Source organism: Entelurus aequoreus, linkage group LG23, assembly GCF_033978785.1.
Source record: "Entelurus aequoreus isolate RoL-2023_Sb linkage group LG23, RoL_Eaeq_v1.1, whole genome shotgun sequence".
In the NCBI taxonomy this organism is placed as follows: Eukaryota; Metazoa; Chordata; class Actinopteri; order Syngnathiformes; family Syngnathidae; genus Entelurus; species Entelurus aequoreus.
Window position 1 is genome coordinate 44,680,150 of NC_084753.1, and position 23,388 is coordinate 44,703,537.

Sequence of the window (23,388 nt, forward strand, 5' to 3'; positions counted from 1 at the left end):
TTTTACCGTAAAAACAACAACTGTAGATGTTATGGTGTATATCTGTAAATGGCAAAAGTTTTTTACAGTCAAAAACTGGCATCTCAGTCAATAATTTTACCGTACAATTTACAGTGTTTTTTTTTACAACCTATTACTGTAAATGGAAAATGTTACTTTTTTTTTTTTTACAGTAAAAAACGTAGCTCAGTTGCAGGAATGTTACTGTCAAATTAAAAATAGTTTTTAGTGAAAATAAAAAACTTATTTTTCTATTGTAAAATTCTGGCAACTGAGTTAAAAAATAGTACAGATGTTTTTTTACATAAAACAAAAACTGGCAGCTCGTTTTTTTTTTACAGCATATAACTGTAAAAGAAAAAAAAGAAAACATTACGGATGTTAGTACGGTAAAAAATTGGCAGCTCAGTTGCAAGATTTTTACTGTGAAAAGCACATTTTTTACTGAGAAAACTGCTTTTTCACAATAAAATTCTGGCAACCAGCTGCCAGTTTTTGTTTTTTTACCGTAAAAACAACAACTGTAGATTGTACGTCATATTACTGTAAATGGCAAAACAGTTGCAAGAATTTGACTGTAAAATGTACTTCTTTTTTTTTTTACTGAGAGAACTGCTTTTTACATTAAAATTCTGGCCACTGAGCTGCCAGTTTTTTTGTTTTTGTTTTGTTTTTTACCGTAAAAACAACAACTGTAGATTTTATGGTGCATATCTGTAAATGGCAAAAGAATACCAGAGTTTTTTACAGTCCAAAACTGGCATCTCAGTCAATAATTTTACCGTACAATTTACAGTGTTTTTTTTACAACCTATTACTGTAAATGGAAAAATTTAACTTGCAGCTCAGTTGCAGGAACTTTACTGTCAAATTAAAAATATTTTTTTGTGAAAATACAAAACTTTTTTTTTATTTTAAAATATTACAGATGTTTATTTACAGTAAAAAATTGGCAGCTCAGTTGCAAGATTTTTACTGTAAAAAGTAAATTTTTTACTGAGAAAACTGCTTTTTCACGATAAAATTCTGGCAACCAGCTGCTGTTTTTTTTTCTTTTTATGGTAAAACAAAGACTGTAGATTGTACGTCATATTACTGTAAATAGAAAAACAGTTGCAAGAATTTGACTGTAAAATGTACTTCTTTTTTTTTTTTTTTACTGAGAAAACTGCTTATTACATTAAAATTCTGGCCACTGAGCTGCCAGTTTTTGTTTTTTTACAGTAAAAACAACAACTTTAGATTTTATGGTGTATTACTGTAAATGGCAAAAGAATACCAGAGTTTTTGACAGTCAAAAACTGGCATCTCAGTCAATAATTTTACCGTACAATTTACAGTGGTTTTTTTACAACCTATTACTGTAAATGGAAAAATTTAACTTTTTTTTTTTACAGTAAAAAAAACTTGCAGCTCAGTTGCAGGAACTTTACTGTCAAATTAAAAATATTTTTTAGTGAAAATACAAAACTTTTTTTTTTTTATTGTAAAATTTTACAGATGTTTATTTACAGTAAAAAATTGGCAGCTCAGTTGCAAGATTTTTACTGTAAAAAGTAAATTTTTTACAGAGAAAACTGCTTTTTCACGATAAAATTCTGGCAACCAGCTGCCGTTTTTTTTTCTTTTTACGGTAAAACAAAGACTGTAGATTGTACGTCATATTACTGTAAATAGCAAAACAGTTGCAGGAATTTGACTGTAAAATGAACTTCTTTTTTTTTACTGAGAAAACTGCTTATTGCATTAAAATTCTGGCCACTGAGCTGCCAGTTTTTGTTTTTTTTTGTTTTTTTTACAGTAAAAACAACTACTTTAGATTTTATGGTGTATTACTGTAAATGGCAAAAGAATACCAGAGTTTTTTACAGTCAAAAACTGGCAACTCAGTCAATAATTTTACCTTACAATTTACAGTGTTTTTTTTACAACCTATTACTGTAAATGGAAAAATGTAACTTTTTTTTTTACAGTAAAAAAAACTTGCAGCTCAGTTGCAGGAACTTTACTGTCAAATTAAAAATATTTTTTAGTGAAAATACAAAACTTATTTTTTTATTGTAAAATATTACAGATGTTTATTTACAGTAAAAAATTGGCAGCTCAGTTACAAGATTTTTACTGTAAAAAGTAAATTTTTTACTGAGAAAACTGCTTTTTCACGATAAAATTCTGGCAACCAGCTGCCGTTTTTTTTCTTCTTTTTACGGTAAAACAAAGACTGTAGATTGTACGTCATATTACTGTAAATAGCAAAACAGTTGCAAGAATTTGACTGTAAAATTAACTTCTTTTTTTTTTACTGAGAAAACTGCTTATTGCATTAAAATTCTGGCCACAAAGCTGCCAGTTTTTTTGTTTGTTTTTTTTTACAGTAAAAACAACAACTTTAGATTTTATGGTGTATTACTGTAAATGGCAAAAGAATACCAGAGTTTTTGACAGTCAAAAACTGGCATCTCAGTCAATAATTTTACCATACAATTTACGGTGTTTTTTTTTTTACAACCTATTACTGCAAATGGAAAAATTTAACTTCTTTTTTTTACAGTAAAAAAACTTGCAGCTCAGTTGCAGGAAATTTACTGTCAAATTAAAAATAGTTTTTAGTGAAAATACAAAACTTATTTTTTTATTGTAAAATATTACAGATGTTTATTTACAGTAAAAAATTGGCAGCTCAGTTGCAAGATTTTTACTGTAAAAAGTAAATTTTTTACAGAGAAAACTGCTTTTTCACGGTAAAATTCTGGCAACCAGCTGCCGTTTTTTTTCTTTTTACGGTAAAACAAAGACTGTAGAATGTACGTCATATTACTGTAAATAGCAAAACAGTTGCAAGAAAAATGAACTTCTTTTTTTTTTTTTTTACTGAGAAAACTGCTTATTACATTAAAATTCTGGCCACTGAGCTGCCAGTTTTGTTTTGTTTTACAGTAAAAACAACAACTGTAGATTTTATGGTGTATTACTGTAAATGGCAAAAGAATACCAGAGTTTTTGACAGTCAAAAACTGGCATCTCAGTCAATAATTTTACCGTACAATTAACAGTGGTTTTTTTACAACCTATTACTGTAAATGGAAAAATTTAACTTTTTTTTTACAGCAAAAAAACTTGCAGCTCAGTTGCAGGAACTTTACTGTCAAATTAAAAATATTTTTTAGTGAAAATACAAAACTTATTTTTTTTATTGTAAAATATTACAGATGTTTATTTACAGTAAAAAATTGGCAGCTCAGTTGCAAGATTTTTACTGTAAAAAGTAAATTTTTTACAGAGAAAACTGCTTTTTCACGGTAAAATTCTGGCAACCAGCTGCCGTTTTTTTTATTTTTACGGTAAAACAAAGACTGTAGATTGTACGTCATATTACTGTAAATAGCAAAACAGTTGCAAGAATTTGACTGTAAAATGAACTTTTTTTTTTTACTGAGAAAACTGCTTATTGCATTAAAATTCTGGCCACTGAGCTGCCAGTTTTTGTTTTTTTTGTTTTTTTTACAGTAAAAATAACAACTTTAGATTTTATGGTGTATTACTGTAAATGGCAAAAGAATACCAGTTTTTTACAGTCCAAAACTGGCATCTCAGTCAATAATTTTACCGTACAATTTACAGTGTTTTTTTTACAACCTATTACTGTAAATGGAAAAATTTAACTTTTTTTTTTTACAGTAAAAAAAACTTGCAGCTCAGTTGCAGGAACTTTACTGTCAAATTAAAAATATTTTTTAGTGAAAATACAAAACTTTTTTTTTTTTAATTGTAAGATTTTACAGATGTTTATTTACAGTAAAACATTGGCAGCTCAGTTGCAAGATTTTTACTGTAAAAAGTAAATTTTTTACTGAGAAAACTGCTTTTTCACGATAAAATTCTGGCAACCAGCTGCTGTTTTTTTTTCTTTTTATGGTTAAACAAAGACTGTAGATTGTATGTCATATTACTGTAAATAGCAAAACAGTTGCAAGAAAAATGAACTTCTTTTTTTTTTTTTTTACTGAGAAAACTGCTTATTACATTAAAATTCTGGCCACTGAGCTGCCAGTTTGTTTTTTTTTACAGTAAAAACAACAACTGTAGATTTTATGGTGTATTACTGTAAATGGCAAAAGAATACCAGAGTTTTTGACAGTCAAAAACTGGCATCTCAGTCAATAATTTTACCGTACAATTTACAGTGTTTTTTTTACAACCTATTACTGTAAATAGAAAAATTTAACTTCTTTTTTTTTACAGTAAAAAAACTTGCAGCTCAGTTGCAGGAACTTTACTGTCAAATTAAAAATAGTTTTTAGTGAAAATACAAAACTTATTTTTTTATTGTAAAATATTACAGATGTTTATTTACAGTAAAAAATTGGCAGCTCAGTTGCAAGATTTTTACTGTAAAAAGTAAATTTTTTACTGAGAAAACTGCTTTTTCACGATAAAATTCTGGCAACCAGCTGCCGTTTTTTTTTCTTTTTACGGTAAAACAAAGACTGTAGATTGTACGTCATATTACTGTAAATAGCAAAACAGTTGCAAGAATTTGACTGTAAAATGAACTTTTTTTTTTTTACTGAGAAAACTGCTTATTACATTAAAATTCTGGCCACTAAGCTGACAGTTTTTGTTTTTTTTTGTTTTTTTTACAGTAAAAACAACAACTTTAGATTTTATGGTGTATTACTGTAAATGGCAAAAGAATACCAGAGTTTTTTACAGTCAAAAACTGGCATCTCAGTCAATAATTTTACCGCACAATTTACAGTGTTTTTTTTTACAACCTATTACTGTAAATGGAAAAATGTAACTTTTTTTTTTTACAGTAAAAAAAACTTGCAGCTCAGTTGCAGGAACTTTACGGTCAAATTAAAAATATTTTTAGTGAAAATACAAAACTTATTTTTTCATTGTAAAATATTACAGATGTTTATTTACAGTAAAAAATTGGCAGCTCAGTTGCAAGATTTTTACTGTAAAAAGTAAATTTTTTACTGAGAAAACTGCTTTTTCACAATAAAATTCTGGCAACCAGCTGCCGTTTTTTTTTCTTTTTATGGTAAAACAAAGACTGTAGATTGTACGTCATATTACTGTAAATAGCAAAACAGTTGCAAGAATTTGACTGTAAAATTAACTTTTTTTTTTTTTTTTACTGAGAAAACTGCTTATTACATTAAAATTCCGGCCACTAAGCTGCCAGTTTTTTTTTGTTTTTTTTTACAGTAAAAACAACAACTTTAGATTTTATGGTGTATTACTGTAAATGGCAAAAGAATACCAGAGTTTTTTACAGTCCAAAACTGGCATCTCAGTCAATAATTTTACCGTACAATTTACAGTGGGGGTTTTTTCCAACCTATTACTGTAACTGTAAAAAATTTCCTTTTTTTTTTTTTACAGTAAAAAACTTGCAGCTCCGTTGCAGGAATTTTACAGTCAATTTAAAAATAGTTTTTACTGAAAATATAAAACGTATTTTTTTACAGTAAAAAAACTGGCAGGTCGGTTGCAATAATTTCACCATAAATTTAACTGTTTTTTTTTACAGCATATAACTGTAAAAAAAACCACCAAAAAAACAGTACGACTGTTAGTACAGTAAAAAACTGGCAGCTCAGTTGCAAGATTTTTTACTGTAAAAAGTACTGAGAAAACTGCTTTTTCACGGTAAAATTCTGGCAACCAGCTGCCAGTTTTTTTTCTTTTTACGGTAAAACAACAACTGTAGATTGTACGTCATATTACTGTACATGGCAAAACGGTACCACAGTTTTTTACGGTAAAAAGTTGGCAGCTAAGAATTTTATGGTCGAAAATATTGGTACCGTTTGTTCCATTGACAGTAAAATGCTGTAAAACAACAGTCATTTTCACTATCCATCTACAAGCCACAAACAAAGGCCGTAGGGCCGTGTCCTTAGCTAGAAAAACAGTATGTAGTGTTGTGTTGTGCCACGCCCCTTGTGCAAGTTGCACCAATGTGATCATTTGGAGCCTTGAGGACTTTAAAATGATTTAAATTAAAATTAAAATGTATTTTAGCAGCGATGACGACTATAACCTGTAGGCATGACTATAACCTCTAGGCATGACTATAACCTCTAGGCATGACACTCTGGCCCACCGGAACTCCAACCAAAGACACCAGGGATTTGGCGGTTTAAATCAGGGGTGTCAAAGTCATTTTAGATGGGGGGCCACATGCAGAAAAATTTACTCCCAACTGGTAAAATGACGGCAAAATAACTTAAAAATAAAGACAACTTAAGATGGTTTGTTTAAAAATAGAACATTCTGAAAAAGTACAAATCATAATGTTTTGTTTACACTTACATGTTGCGGTTCATAGTATTCTGTCCGTGTACCTTCTGTTCATTCCATTTCCAATTCTGAAATGCATATCAAAAAACAAAGTTAGGGCCGTTTTTTCGATTTTTACTACTTATGGAAGATTCCAAAACACACAAAAAAGATGAATTCCCAAATGTTCATGAAGTTCCCATTGAAAAGAATGGGACATTTTTCAAAGTTCCACAACTCCCACATATTTTATCCCATTCAAACCGTTCCAACTTCAAAATATTCAGCCTGTTCAGGAACTAAGTGCTCCCTTTCAACAATTATAAAAAACATTCCCAGATTTCCTGGAAATCCCAGTTTTTAGGGACATTTTCCCCATTCAAAATGAATTACCCATTTTTCAAACTTCCACAATTCCCACATTTTTCAACCTATTCAAACCATTCCACCTTCAACACATTCAACTCATCCTGGATATTCAAACAACCATTTTTCCACGTTCAACAAAATTCCAGGAATTCCTAGGTTTTTCCTAACCTTATTTCCAACCTTTTTTTATTGCGATGACTCTTTTCACATTTTTCAACCCACTTCAAGCGTTCCACCGTCAAAACATTCCTCTTAGTCAGGACAAAAAAACAAGTCGGTTTAAGAACTTGAAAAATTCCCGATTTTCCCGAAATTCCGTAATAACATTTTTCAATTAAAAAAAAATGTTACTACTTCAACATTTCTTGACTGATTTAAACAATTCCAACACCAACCAATCCAACCCATTCAGGACATCCATGCTCCTATTATTTTCCCCCAAATTTACAGGAAATTCCAATTGAAACGAATGGGACATGTTTCCAAGTTGCACAACTCCCACATTTTTCAAGCTATTCAAAGCATTCCAACATCAACACATTCCACTCATCCTGGACTTTCTAACTAACACTTTCCCAAGTTCCAAAACAAATTCCCGTTTTCCTGGAAATTCAAACTGTTCAACTTTCAAACTATTCTTCCATTCATACTACATTCTGTCAGCATTTCACTTCCACTTCAGCATTGGAGCATTCACACATCATCTAGTTTACAGCTGATGTCTTTAAAGGCCTACACAGTCTGATAGTTTATATATCAATGATGAAATCTTAACATTGCAACACATGCCAATACGGCCGGGTTAACTTATAAAGTGACATTTTAAAATTCCCGCCACACTTCCGGTTGAAAAAGCCTTCGGAGGATAATGTATGCGCGTGACGTCAATCATTGAACCGGAAGTATTGGTACCCCATTGAATACAATACAAAAAAGCTCTGTTTTCATTTCATAATTCCACAGTATTCTGGACATCTGTGTTGGTGAATCTTTTGCAATTTGTTAAATGAACAATGGAGGCTGCAAAGAATAACGTTGTAGGTGGGATCGGTGTATAGCGGCTGGCTGTAGCAACACAACAAGGATTACTCACTTGGATAGCAGACGCGCTAGCCGATGCTAACCGGCCACCGCACGGATGATCGGGTGAAGTCCTTCGTCGCGCCGTCGATCGCTGGAACGCAGGTGAGCACGGGTGTTGATGAGCTGGGCAGATGATGGCTGGCTGGCGTAGGTGGAGCGCTAATGTTTTTATATAACTCTGTGAGGTCCGGTTGCTAAGTTGCTAAGTCAGCCTTAGCGTTGTCAGCAACAGCATTGTTAAGCTTTGCCAGGCTGAGATCTATTAACCGTGTAGTTACATGTACATGGTTTAATAGTATTGTTGATCTTCTGTCTATCCTTCCAGTCAGGGGTTTATTTATTTTGTTTCTATCTGCATTTGAGACAGATGCTATCACGTTAGCTCATGCTGATTAGCATGAGCTTCGTCGATGTATTGTCGTGGAGATAAAAGGCACTGAATGTCCATTTGGCGTTCTCGACTCTCATTTTCAAGAGGATATAGTATCCCAGGTGGTTTAGAATACAAATCCGTGATCCACAATAGAAAAAGGAGAGAGTGTGGAATCCAATGAGCCAGCTTGTACCTAAGTTACGGTCAGAGCGAAAAAAGATACGTCCTGCACTGCACTCTAGTCCTTCACTCTCACGTTCCTCATCCACAAATCTTTCATCCTCGCTCAAATTAATGGGGTAATGGTCCGAATAGCTCTAGCTGCGTTGAAAACAATAGGAAAATATGAGGGAGTGAACAACTGACAACGTCACGCTACTTCAGGTACGGGCAAGGCTTTTTTTTATCAGAGACCAAAAGTTGCGAACTTTATCGACGTTGTTCTATACTAAATCCTTTCAGCAAAAATATGTCAATATTGCAAAATGATCAAGTATGACACATAGAATGGATCTGCTATTCCCGTTTAAATAAATAAAAATTCATTTCAGTAGGCCTTTAAAGTGACAAAGTCAACATCCAGTGTAAAATAATTATGTACACTTTAGTGTTTTTCAGCTTTGAACATCGGTCTGGAAAATGTTGTTTGTCAGAGAAGTAAAGTGACAATATAACTGTTAACAAGGTAAGTAGCTCACACACTGATGTTTGCTTTCTCTGGCTCCAAATAACTTTTCTGTGTAACGGATTATGAGGGGGCGACTTGTCCAGTCCCGCCTCCCAGGCAGGGACTGGAATAGGCTCCAGCTCCACCTGCGACATGGAGAGACAAGCAGTTGAAAAAAAGATGGATTATTTATCACGTATCTTTTTAGTTTACTTCGAATTACTGCGTTTGATTTTTTTTTTTTAAATTGTGGGTGTTTTCCCGCCGTCGCCTTGGAAGTTTCTGGAAACCAAAGTGGCGCAACGTAGACATTCTTACCTCAGTCAAAGAGGTCATGTTTTGGCCTGGGCTTGTTTGTCTGTATCTAAGCAACATAATAGACAGATTTAATGTAAAAAAAAAAAACCAAAACAATGAATGTCATCTCCGACGAGTACGAACACATTCACTTCCTGCTTCCGGCGTTCCAAGCCCCTATTGTGCCACTCCCGCGCGTTGCGCAGAGGATTCTGGGAGATGTAGTGTATGTACAGACCCAGCCAACGCTAAAACGCCAGAAGAAAACTACACTCGCCAAAATAAGAAAACACTTCCTTGCAGCATTATTGTAACGTGGTGAGTAAGTATACTATTTTACATTTTGAGAGCTATCAGAAGTTTCTGGATGCTTCCCTTATTTTTGAAGTTTTTAAAGGACTTTCTCCTCCACCCTTAAAGGATTTAACGAGTAAAGACGCCAACAGAACCAGAGCATTAACCAGTATAGACTAGTATGAAAAATAACTAAATTCAGCCAAAATTAAGTTAAATTTGGCTGAATTGAACTTGAACTGTCTATTAAAGGCACAGCATGATGGAATACTTAACATAAGGAACACCACTACCTGACATTTAAACATTGCTTTAAGTGACTTAAAGCGAGTCCAAGGAGAGGTTCATTAATGACTTAAAGGCCTACTGAAAGCCACTACTAGCGACCACGCAGTCTGATAGTTTATATATCAATGATGACATCTTAACATTGCAACACATGCCAATACGGCCGCGTTAACTTATTAAGTGACATTTTAAAATTCCCGCCACACTTCCGGTTGAAAAACTCCTTTGGATATGATTTATGCGCGTGACGTCACAAAAGCAACGGAAGTGGTTGGACCCCGTCGGACCCGATAGAAAAGCCTCTTGTTTTCTTCGACAAAATTCCACAGTATTCTGGACATCTGTGTGGGTGAATCTTTTGCAATTTGTTTAATGAACAATGGAGGCTGCAAAGAAGAACGTTGTAGGTGGGATGGATCGGTGTATTAGCGGCTAAGTACAATACTATAATATCTGTGATATTTGCATTAGTGTACTGTGTCTTTAAGGGTTTGGGGAACGCGCATGCGCGAGTGAGTTGGCGGAGAACTTGAGTGTGTGTGAGCGTGAGTTTTGGCTAACAGCAGCTGGTGTATGTGTGTGCATTACTTTTTGAACTACAACCAGTTACCGCTTGTTAATAAAGTGATTGAGCAGCGCATCCTCGTCTGTGTGACTCCTTCTCCACTGCGGGGCATTACAATACTTACAGCAACACAACAAGGACTACTTACTTAGAAGACGCCTAGCCGATGCTTGCCGCCAAACCCACGGATGAAGTCCTTCGTCGCGCCGTTGATCGCTGGAACGCAGGTGAGCACGGCTGTTGATGGGAAGATGAGGGCTGGCTGGCGTAGGTGGAGCGCTAATGTTTGATCATAGTTCTGTGAGGTCCGGTTGCTAAGTTGCTAAATTAGCCTTAGCGTCGTTAGCAACAGCATAGTTAAGCCTTACCAGGCTGAGAATTTTTAACCGTGTAGTTACATGTCCATGGTTTAATAGTATTGTTGGTCTTCTGTCTATCCTTCCAGTCAGGGGTTTATTTATTTTGTTTCTATCTTCATTTGAGAACGATGCTATCACGTTAGCTCAGTAGCTAAGTGTGTTACCGATGTATTGTCTTGGAGATAAAAGTCACTTTAAATGTCCATTTGGCGTGCTCGACTCTCATTTTCAAGAGGATATAGTATCCCAGGTGGTTTAAAATACAAATCCGTGATCCACAATAGAAAAAGGAGAGAGTGTGGAATCCAATGAGCCAGCTTGTACCTAAGTTACGGTCAGAGCGAAAAAAAGATACGTCCATCACTGCCTCTCAAGTCCTTCACTGTAACGTTCCTCATCTACGAATCTTTCATCCTGGCTCAAATTAATGGGGTAATCGTCGCTTTCTCGCTCCGAATCTCTCTCGCTCCATTGTAAACAACGGGGAATTGTGAGGAATACTAGCTCCTGTGACGTCACGCTACTTCCGCTACAGGCAAGGCTTTTTTTTATCAGCGAGCAAAAGTTGCGAACTTTATCGTCGATTTTCTCTACTAAATCCTTTCAGCAAAAATATGGCAATATCGCGAAATGATCAAGTATGACACATAGAATGGATCTGTTATTCCCGTTTAAATTAAAAAAAAAATCATTTCAGTAGGCCTTTAAAGTTTAAGTCATTAATGAACCTCTCCTTGGACTCTCTCTTTTAAAACTCTTGATGATTGTTGTTGTTGTTGTTCTCTATACCAATACGTTGCTACCGCTGCCAAAATGTATTTGCATACTTTTCTAAATAAAGGGGAGCACAAAAAATGTCATTATTGTAAGACAAAATGTTAGTGTACATGAAACATATGTTTATTATTGTCATTTAGTCCTTCAATAAAATAGACAACTTGTCTTTTAGTAGTAAGTAAACAAACAAAGACTCCTAATTAGTAGTAACATATTGTGTCATTTATACACCTATTATTTTGTACACATTATGAGGGACAAACTGTAAAAAATGATTATTAATCTACTTGTTCATTTACTGTTAATATCTGCTTATTTTCTGTTTAACATGTTGTATCTACACTTCTGTTCAAATGTAATAATCACTTACTCTTCTCTTCTTTGATACTTGACATTAGTTTTGGATGATACCAGTCATTTAGGTATCGATCCGATACCAAGTAGTTGCAGGATCATACAATAAAATATAATACCTAATAAAGCAATAATAATATGGTTAAAAAATACTGATGTAAAGGGTAGGTGTCGCCCTGTTTTCTGTTTTAACATGTTCTATCTACACTTCTGTTTAAATGTAATAATCACTTACTCTTCTCTTCTTTGATACTTGACATTAGTTTTGGATGATACCAGTTATTTAGGTATCGATCCGATACCAAGTAGTTGCAGGATCATACAATGAAAAATCTGTGTTATATGTGTTTTATGTTGCACGATTGCACCAAGAAAAATTCCCAGTTTGTGAACCCGTTCTCAAACAATGGCAATAAAACTATTCTGATTCTGATTCTGATTCTGATTCTGATTCTGAAATATAATACCTAATAAAGCAATAATAATATGGTTACAAATACTGATGTAAAGGGTAGGTGTCGTCCTGTTTTCTGTTTTAACATGTTCTATCTACACTTCTGTTCAAATGTAATAATCACTTATTCTTCTCTTCTTTGATACTTTACATTAGTTTTGGATGATACCACACATTTAGGTATGGATGTGATACCAAGTAGTTACAGGATCATACATTGGTCATATTCAAAGTCCTCATGTGTCCAGGGACGTATTTACTGACTTTATAAACATAATGTGAATTTTAGAAAGAGGAAAAAAGATTTTGTGATGATAAAACATTTCGATGTACGGTAATCATAGTAGTATTAACTCGATACACTCTTGTACTTGGTATCATTACAGTGGATGGCATTTGTTTACTATTGTATCCTCCTACGGTGTGTAGTGAAGCATGTTTAGCTATTCCTCGTCCTCCAGTGATAATGCTACTTGTAAGAAACATACTTTATTCGTCGCCATGGAGGCCAGGATTAGTGATCTAGAAGTAGCTAAAACACTGTGGATGGACGTTAGCTGCATGTCTTAAAGCAGCTCTTCCTGAGGGTGTTTCAGTGTTATAACTTCACCTTTATCTTGACTTTTTACACCAAAATGCGTCCGTTCTCCCTTTTCTGTCTACACACTGTGTCTGCTTGTAAGTACTCTGTGTGTGTGCGCTGCCCAACATGCTCCTCTGCTCATAAAACCAGCAATGACATGACATGATGACGCGATGTCATGCCTGTAAAACAAAAAAGTGGGGAACTGGTACTTTTCCAACAGATTGATTCATTAGTACTATACTAGTACGGGTGTATTGGACAACCCTAGACTGAAGTCACATTTGAAAAGATCAGATTCCAATCAGATTCGGACTACCTCCTGATGTGGCCCCAATCTGATTTGAAAAGATCAGATTTGAAGCACTTTGGAGCGTTTAGACTGGCAAAAAAATCTGCATCACTTTAGAGCAGGGGTCACCAACCTTTTTGAAAGCAAGAGCTACTTCTTGGGTAGTGATTAATGCGAAGGGCTACCAGTTTGATACACACTTCAATAAATTGCCAGAAATAGCCAATTTGCTCAATTTACCTTTAACTCTATGTTATTATTAATATTTAATGATATTTACACTTAATCGAACGGTTTAAAAGAGAAGAAAACACGAAAAAAATGACAATTAAATTTTGAAACATAGTTTATCTTCAATTTCGACTCTTTAAAATTCAAAATTCAACCGAAAAAAAGAAGAGAAAAACTTAAAAAAAAGAATTTATGGAACATCATTAGTAATTTTTCCTGATTAAGATTAATTTTAGAATTTTAATGACATGTTTTAAATAGGTTAAAATCCAATCTGCACTTTGTTAGAATATAGAACAAATTGGACCAAGCTATATTTCTAACAAAGACAAATCATTATTTCTTCTAGATTTTCCAGAACAAAAATTTTAAAATAAATTCAAAAGACTTTGAAATAAGATTTAAATTTGATTCTACAGATTTTCTAGATTTGCCAGAATATTTTTTTTTGAATTTTAATCATAATAAGTTTGAAGAAATATTTCACAAATATTCTTTGTCGAAAAAACAGAAGCTAAAATGAAGAATTAAATTAAAATGTATTTGTTATTCTTTACAATAAAAACAATACATTTACTTGAACATTGATTTAAATTGTCAGGAAAGAAGAGGAAGGAATTTAAAAGGTAAAAAGGTATATGTGTTTAAAAATCCTAAAATCATTTTTAAGGTTGTATTTTTTCTCTAAAATTGTCTTTCTGAAAGTTATAAGAAGCAAAGTAAAAAAATTAATGAATTTATTTAAACAAGTGAAGACCAAGTCTTTAAAATATTTTCTTGGATTTTCACATTCTATTTGAGTTTTGTCTCTTTTGGAATTAAAAATGTCGAGCAAAGCGAGACCAGCTTGCTAGTAAATAAATACAATTTAAAAAATAGAGGCAGCTCACTGGTAAGTGCTGCTATTTGAGCTATTTTTAGAACAGGGCGGCGGGCTACTCATCTGGTCCTTACGGGCTACCTGGTGCCCGCGGGCACTGCGTTGGTGACCCCTACTGTAGAGCAAAAAAAACCAACCCAGATTTGGTGTGCAGTGTAACCAGGGCCACAAAGTTGATGTATGACAAAGTGTCCTGCAGGGGTCAGTATTGCGTCCCCTACTTTTCATCATGCACATTTGTGAGCTATCAGACACATTGAAGCTTGCGGGTTCTGCTTATGACCCGCATTTGGATTCGTAGCAGCTCTTGGAAATAGAAATGAGCAGATTGAAATGTTGGGATGGACAAAAACAAACTCTGGCATTGTTCCGTCTACTTGTACTTGAGCCTTAAAAGAGCCAGCGGGCTGGAAGTGAGTCTGCACCGTGAACCCGTCTTGAGAGAGTCCAGAAGGTTCTCACAGCGGACGTGCAGCAGCCAAACAAATAAAAGTGCTGAAAGTTAATGATAGTGTGGAACGATCCCCGGCCTCACTGCTTTATTTACGCATGAACCTCGTAAAAGTTAACATTTATTTGACCGTGTTTTCCTTGAATGCACCCTCACGGCCCCCGGAGGTGATGGAATCATTTTCTATCCCTCAGCACAACTCAGTCAAAACTAAGCCCAAAAGTAGTGAAGTTGTCATGTTGTGTAAATGGTAAATAAAAAGAGAATACAACAAATCCTTTTTCAACTTATATTCAATAGAATAGACTGCAAAGACAAGATATTTCATGTTCACACTGAGAAACTTTCTTCTTTTTTGCAAATATTAGCTCATTTGGAATTTGATGCCTGCAACATGTTTCAAAAAAGCTGGCATAAGTGGCAAAAAAGAGTGAGAAAGTTGAGGAATGCTCATCAAAGACTTATTTGGAACATCCCACAGGTGAACGGGCTAATTGGGAACAGGTGGGTGCCATGATTGGGTATAAAAGCAGCTTCCATGAAACAAGGACGGGGCGAGGGTCACCACTTTGTCAACAAATGCCTGAGCAAATTGTTGAAGGACAACATTTCTCAACAAGGAATTTAGGGATCTCACCATCTACGCTCCGTAATATCATCAAAAGGTTGAGAGAATGTGGAGAAATCACTGCAGGTAAGCCATGATATTACACACCTTGGATCCCTCAGGCGCTACTGCATCAAAAAGCCACATCAGTGTGTAAGGGATATCACCACATGGGCTCAGGAACACTTCAGAAAACCACTGTCAGTAACTACAGTTGGTCGCTACATCTGTAAGTGCAAGTTAAAACTCTACTATGCAAAGCCATTTATCAACAACACCCAGAAACGCTTCGCTGGGCCCGAGCTCATCTAAGATGGGCCGATGCAAAGTGGAAAAGTCTTCTGTGGTCTGACGAGTCCACATTTCTAATTGTTTTTGGAAACTGTGGACCAAAGAGGAAAAGAACCATCCAGATTGTTCTAGGGTGAAAGTGTAAAAGGCAGCATGTGTGATGGTATGGGGGTGTATTAGTGTGTGATGGTATGGGGGTGTATTAGTGTGTGATGGTATGGGGGTGTATTAGTGTGTGATGGTATGGGGGTGTATTAGTGATTAGTGTGTGATGGTATGGGGGTGTATTAGTGTGTGATGGTATGGGGGTGTATTAGTGTGTGATGGTATGGGGGTGTATTAGTGATTAGTGTGTGATGGTATGGGGGTGTATTAGTGTGTGATGGTATGGGGGTGTATTAGTGTGTGATGGTATGGGGGTGTATTAGTGTGTGATGGTATGGGGGTGTATTAGTGATTAGTGTGTGATGGTATGGGGGTGTATTAGTGATTAGTGTGTGATGGTATGGGGGTGTATTAGTGTGTGATGGTATGGGGGTGTATTAGTGTGTGATGGTATGGGGGTGTATTAGTGTGTGATGGTATGGGGGTGTATTAGTGATTAGTGTGTGATGGTATGGGGGTGTATTAGTGTGTGATGGTATGGGGGTGTATTAGTGTGTGATGGTATGGGGGTGTATTAGTGGCCAAGACATGGGTAACTTACACATCTGTGAAGGCACCATTAATGCTGAAAGGTACATACAGCTTTTGGAGCAACATATGTTATTATCATGGACGCCCCTGCTTATTTCAGCAAGACGAGGCCAAGCCAGGTGTTACAACAGCGTGGCTTCATAGTAAAAGAGTGCGGGTACTAGACTGGCCTGCCTGTAGTCCAGACATTGCAAATGTGTGGCAGCTAAAATATGAGAAGGGAGACTGTTGAACAACTTAAGCTGTACATCAAGCAAGAATGGGAAAGAATTCCACTTCCAAAATGTGTCTCCTCACTTCCCAAACCTTTACTGAGTGTTGTTAAAAGGAAAGGCCATGTAACACACTGGTAAAAATGCCTTTTTTGACATGTGTTGCTGCCATTACATTCTAACTTCATGATTATTTGCAAAAAATAAGAAAGTTTCTCAGTGTGAACATGAAATATCTTGTCTTTGCAGTCTATTCAACTGAATATAAGGATTATATATAAAGGATTTGTTGTATTCTCTTTTGATTGAGCATTCACACGAGGTGACATGTTTGGTGTGCATCACACGTCATGTTTGGTGTGCATCACACGTCATGTTTGGTGTGCATCACACGTCATGTTTGGTGTGCATCACACGTCATGTTTGGTGTGCATCACACGTCATGTTTGGTGTGCATCACACGTCATGTTTGGTGTGCATCACACGTCATGTTTGGTGTGCATCACACGTCAGTTCCTACAAGCACTGAAGTAGTTGATAGAGCAACAAAGTGTGCAGGAGCTCCAAAGCTGGCAGAATGGTTCAGATTAAAAAGCAGCGTCCACCTGCAGGCTCAATCAGCGTGTCTGGAGTGTGACCTTTGACCTGGCCCTGACAAGTCCCCGGGGTTTTTGCACGCCCCACGTTTGGTTTATTTTGGACTCAACCAGAACGTGGCCGCGGTTGTCGTACTTTGCATGCAACAAAGCTAGTCTGTTCATGTTGCAGTAAACATAAAAGCCAAGTTAAAAGTGTCTAAGATTGTTGTCCCTCATTCAGGTCTTTGTCTGAGACCAACCTAACAGTCCGCTTGGGACCGATTGAACGTTCTGAGGTGAAGTTCAAAGTGGAATTATCCCTTGTCATTCGTCATTGATGTATTTTGTAATGTTTTCTGCTTGTAAAACTACAATAAAATGTGTTTTGTGGTCACTATGTTTCATTTGGTGGAGCCATTCCTCAAAGTACCCATTGAAGTCCTCCCGTTTTCGGAAGTTACCTGTACACTTGTGTTGTGTAATGAGACTTATGTACCTTGCTCTTCATTCCTTCAACTTCTTCAGTTGTACGAGCGCTGGTGTGTCAAAAATTCTGGAGAAATGTGTTTTAGCGCAGCTGCAGCCTTTTTTAGATGAAAATAGCACTTTAGATCCATTTCAGTCTGGATACAAGGCTTTGCACAGTACTGAATCTGCACTTTTAAAGGTTTTTAATGACTTGCTTTTAATGTCTGATTCTGGTAGCTCTGCCATTTTAGTGCTTTTAGATCTTACAGCTGCCTTTGACACAGTCGACCACACAATTCTTTTAGACCGCCTGAGAGACTGTGTGGGTGTCAGGGGGACTGCATTAGAGTGGTTCAGATCCTACCTGTCAGAGAGGTCCTTCTCTGTCAGGCTGGGGGACGCCACCTCTTCTTCTGCTCCGCTTTACTGTGGTGTCCCCCAGGGATCCATTCTAGGCCCCATCCTGTTTTCCTTGTACATTCTCCCTCTTGGAGAGATTTTTAAGAAACATGGAGTGTCTTATCACTTTTATGCAGATGACTGCCAAATGTATATGCCAATTTCAAAAGGCCACGGCCCCCTGACACCCCTTCTCAACTGTCTATGTGATGTCAAGGCTTGGTTAGCCCAGAATTTTTTAATAATGAATGAGGGAAAAACGGAAATTTCAGTTTTTGGTCCGGCCCTCACTGACTTGGGACCATTGCAAAATCATGTGCGTCCCAAAGTCACCAGCCTTGGCGTCACTATAGACAGCGATTTTAAATTTGACAAACAAGTCAATGGCGTTTTAAAATCGTGTTTTTATCATCTTCGTCTTTTAGCAAAGGTAAAACCATTTTTATCTTTTAACCTTTTTGAACAAGTCGTGCATGCTTTTATTTCAAGTCGCCTAGACTACTGCAATGCACTTTATGCTGGCATTAGCCAAAAAGCTCTCTCCCGGTTGCAGTTAGTCCAGAACGCGGCAGCACGACTTTTAACAGGGGCCAGGAAACGTGAGCATATAACCCCAATTCTTCGGAGTTTGCACTGGCTCCCTGTTCATTTTAGAATTGATTTTAAATCCTTGCTGTTTGTTTTTAAAGCTTTACATGGACTGGCACCTCAGTATATCTCGGACCTCATCCAAATTTACACTCCTGCGCGCGCTCTGAGGTCCGAGAGCCAGCTCCAGCTCGTGGTGCCCAGGACGAGACTTAAAACCAGGGGAGACAGGGCCTTCTCTGTGGTCGGCCCTAAACTCTGGAACACTCTGCCCCTCCATGTTCAAACTGCTCCCACAGTGGAGTGTTTTAAGTCTCGTCTAAAGACCCACTTTTATTCTTTGGCTTTTAACACTACGTGAGTTGTGTGGTCTTCTGTCCTCTGTTGTCCTGTGTGGTTAGGGTTAGGGTTATAAATTTTGATGTCTATTTTACTGTTTTAATTGGTTTCACCCTTTAAAATCGTTTTTAATCATATTTATTTTTTATATTGTCTCTGTATTGGTTTTCTATTCATTTATTCTTTGTTTTTATTCAGTCATTGGTGTAGCATAATATTGTTTTTTAATATTGTTTTTAATATAGTTTTTAATATTGTTTTTAATATTGTTTTTAACATGGCTGTGCAGCACTTTGGAAACATTCTTGTTGTGTAAATGTGCTATATAAATAAAGTGGATTGGATTGGATTGGTGTTCCTCAAGGTTCCGTTTTAGGTCCTCTCTTTTTTGGTTTGTTTTCCTATTCAACTGGTGGCCCGCCTGTTCAGGTAATGATGTGTATTTCTGGTCTAGTCATCCTGGGTGACACGGCAGTGCGGCTGCATCAAAAAGTTGCTTCATTACAAGCCAGCGTCGTTCGTCATTAGACAGGACTGCAGTTCCTGGAGGAGGTCAGGTTAAAAAATGAAGGACTCTTAACTTGCAGAAGCCAAACCATCAGTTTTATATTCCTACCTCCGGTCTCTGGGGGTGTGCTAAATGTTAGAATAATTATGTGTAAGTCATCACACAACTCTTATGCTTAAAGGCCTACTGAAAGCCACTACTAGCGACCACGCAGTCTGATAGTTTATATATCAATGATGACATCTTAACATTGCAACACATGCCAATACGGCCGGGTTAACTTATAAAGTGACTTTTAAAATTCCCGGGAAATATCCGGCTGAAACATCGCGGTATGATGACGTATGCGCGTGACGAAGTCCGAGTAACGGAAGTTATGGTACCCCGTAGAATCCTATACAAAAAGCTCTGTTTTCATTTCATAATTCCAAAGTATTCTGGACATCTTTTGCAATTTTTTAAATGAACAATGAAGGCTGCAAAGAAGACAGTTGTAGGTGGGATCGGTGTATTAGCAGCAGACTACAGCAACACAACCAGGAGGACTGTGTTGGAGCGCTAGCCGCGCTAGCCGCGCTAGCCGCGCTAGCCGCGCTAGCCGGCGACTTCACCTTGACTTCCTACGTCTCCGGGCCGCCAAACGCATCGGGTGAAGTCCTTCGTCCTTCTGCCGATCGCTGGAACGCAGGTGAGCACGGGTGTTGATGAGCAGATGAGGGCTGGCTGGCGTAGGTGGAGAGCTAATGTTTTTAGCATAGGTCTGTGCAGTCCGGTTGCTAAGTTAGCTTCAATGGCGTCGTTAGCACAGCATTGTTAACCTTCGCCAGCCCGGAAAGCATTAACCGTGTATTTACATGTCCACGGTTTAATAGTATTGTTGATTTTCTATCTATCCTTCCAGTCAGGGGTTTATTTCTTTTGTTTCTATATGCAGTTAAAGCAAGATGCTATCACGTTAGCTCGTAGCTAAATCATTTCGTCGATGTATTGTCGTGGAGATAAAAGTCACTGAATGTCCATTTGGCGTTCTGGACTCTCATTTTCAAGAGGATATAGTATCCCAGGTGCTTTAAAATACAAATCTGTGATCCACAATAGAAAAAGGAGAGAGTGTGGAATCCAATGAGCCAGCTTGTACCTGAGTTACGGTCAGAGCGAAAAAAAAAAAAGTATTTCACTGCATTCTAGTCCGTCACTCTAACGTTCCTCATCCACAAATCTTTCATCCTGGCTCAAATTAATGAGGTAATCGTCACTTTCTCGGTCCGAATCTCTCTCGCTCCATTGTAAACAACGGGGAATTGTGAGGAATACTAGCTCCTGTGACGTCACGCTACTTCCGCTACAGGCAAGGCTTTTTTTTATCAGCGAGCAAAAGTTGCCAACTTTATCGTCGATTTTCTCTACTAAATCCTTTCAGCAAAAATATGGCAATATCACGAAATGATCAAGTATGACACATAGAATGGATCTGCTATTCCCGTTTAAATAAAAAAAAATCATTTCAGTAGGCTTTTAAAGGCCGTTGCTATAGTTATTATCAATTGTGCTGAAGTTGTACTTTTCTATCGGTGCAAAGGCACACAACTTGCAATCTTGGAATTGCGAGTCGTCTCGTATCAGTGTTCGTGTCCGGAACATCGGGTGCCGTGACGCAGACAAAGCAGAGACAGGGCGATATCACGAGTGTCCGCACATTTGCATTTCATGAATAATCATATATTGTGTCTAACCGGGGCTGCAGTGTTTGAACCTGACACCAAGTCAGGACAGCACACCCTGACCATAAAAGGAGATGTTTGTGTGTAAGTGTCTGGGAAGGTCTTATCTCAGATTTTGTCATTAAGCTAAACATGTAGTCTCTTCTCACGGATAGGGCCGTCACCTTTGCCAATTTTATTGCCTTTTCTTCCGCGAGAACTAATCCGATACGCACACAAATGTCAGCACTAAAGGGTCCTATGTTGTTATGTGCCCCAAACTGAAATGCTACTATTTACCTCAACCCGGTGGTTGGCTTCCTCCAAGCATATGCAAAATATGATATGAGTTCATTCATTCACTTCATTAAAAGATACATTTGTGAGAGACTCACATTTTTGCAGCAGATTCTTCAAACCACTAGCGTGCCGCCATAGAGAGGATCTTGGACTAAAAACAGCAGTCATTTCCAGTAATTGGGAAAAACTGAATATGCCAAAATCCAAAAATGGCAGAAGTCCAGCCCCCCCCCTCCAACCCCCTCCAACCCCCGGTCTTTAGCTTTCTGGAAATGTGGCCGTTAAAACAATTTAATCGAATATCCCTGCTCTACTGCGTTTGATTAGTCTCTTTTTTTTCACAGTTTGATGTCTTTTCATGGTTCCCACATTACTCACTTTTATTATGGAGCATCCAGTTATCATTAACATCGCCCACCAGGTCCAGTCCACAAACACACAATACAGTCCTCACCTGTCAAACCCCTTCGCAATATTATGATAAAAGTTGGAATTTTACTCAATGACAGTCGCAATTTTACAAGAAAAGCTTCAAGTTTGGGCAATTTGATGAAAAGAGTCGTAACTTTACTCGACAAAAGTCACAATTTTATAAGAAAACTTTAAAATTTTGGCAATATTACAATAATTATTGGAATAATACTTGGCAAAATGATGACAAATGTCGTAATTTTACTCAAAAAAATGTCAGTATTTTACAAGAACAACAAAAAAAATTGGTAATGTTGTGATAAAAGTTGAAATTTTATACGACAAATGTCACCATTTTGCATTAAAAAGTAATCATTTTACACGTTGCTGCCTTTGCACCTGTCAATCTTTACTTCTGTATGCACATTAAAGCAACCAAAAATCCCGACTTTGGAGCAATGTTCACGGACTCTAGTATTTGACTCTCTATTAGATGCATTGTTATTGATTTATGTCATCGCTTGTTCACACCTCCTCATATGGAAGATACTTTTCCTTCTTCATGTCTCAGGAAGGGTAGAAATACAAGAACACACACACACACACACACACACACACACACACACACACACACACACACATATATATATATATATATATATATATATATATATATATATATATATATATATATATATATATATATATATATATATATATATATATATATATACACACATTCTAGTATTTTATACCTTCTTGAGACCTGAGAAAAAAGCCTCCCCTCTTCAGGACCAGCTTTTCTAGATATATAAAGACGTGTATTTACAACATTGATAATATATACATACTATGCACATATAAAACAGTTTGTTGTGAAACATGAGTTGGAATTTCACGAAAAAGGTCACAATTTCACAAGAAAAACTCTAGAATGTTGTCAGTATGACAATAAAAGTCGTCATTTTACTCAACGCAAGTCAAATTTTGACAAGAAAAACTGAACGTTTGTGCAATATTATGATAAAAGTTGGAATTTTACTCAATGACAGTCGCAGTTTTACAAGAAAAGCTTAAAATTTGGGCAATTCTATGAAAAGAGTCGTAACTTTACTCGACTAAAGTCACAATCTTATAAGAAAACTTTAAAATGTTGGCAATGTTATATTGGTTTTATGACAAAAGTCGTAATTTTTCTCCAAAAAATGTCACTATTTTACAGGAACAACAGAAAAAAATTGGCAATATTGTGATCCAAGTCGGAATTTTATATGACAAATGTCACCATTTTGCATTAAAAAGTAATAATTTTACATAAAAAAAGTAATCATTTTACGAGAAAATATTGCAATATTACAGAAACAGAAAGAATATGAGAAATTGTTCCCAATTTTATAAGAAAAAAGTTGGTTTTTAATCTTCATTATTTATTTCAAGTCATTACAGTATGTTTTATTATTTTTTATACATTTTGGCCAAAAGGAGGCGCATTTCAATTTCTTACACACACTTGTTATTTCATATGTTGGCCAGAGGGGGAGCACTTTTAAAAGCGACACACAGTCAATTTGGAAAATCCCTCCTTTTTGGGACCACCCTCATTTTGATAGATGTCACCACAAATGCCGTAATTTTACTCAAATTTTTTTTACTATTTTACAAGAACAACAAAAAAAAAAT

At 36.4% G+C, this 23,388-nt stretch overlaps 1 protein-coding gene across 4 annotated transcripts in view; it reads right to left on the reverse strand.

The window, feature by feature from the left end:
- LOC133640463 (solute carrier family 2, facilitated glucose transporter member 1-like) overlaps window positions 1–9,262 on the reverse strand; it is a 49,617-nt gene extending 40,355 nt beyond the window's left edge. The window contains exons 1-4 of one of the 4 annotated variants that reach the window (XM_062033904.1): window positions 9,105–9,262; window positions 8,822–8,932; window positions 7,757–7,837; window positions 6,328–6,383 (exon numbers count right to left, since the gene is read on the reverse strand). The gene's annotated coding sequence lies outside the window, so the exon portion shown is untranslated. Of the gene's footprint in view, window positions 1–6,327; window positions 6,384–7,756; window positions 7,838–8,817; window positions 8,933–9,104 lie in introns of all 4 variants that reach the window. The other 3 variants (XM_062033903.1, XM_062033902.1, XM_062033901.1) reach the window with 3 other exon arrangements.
- Between the last annotated feature and the right edge of the window lie 14,126 nt (window positions 9,263–23,388).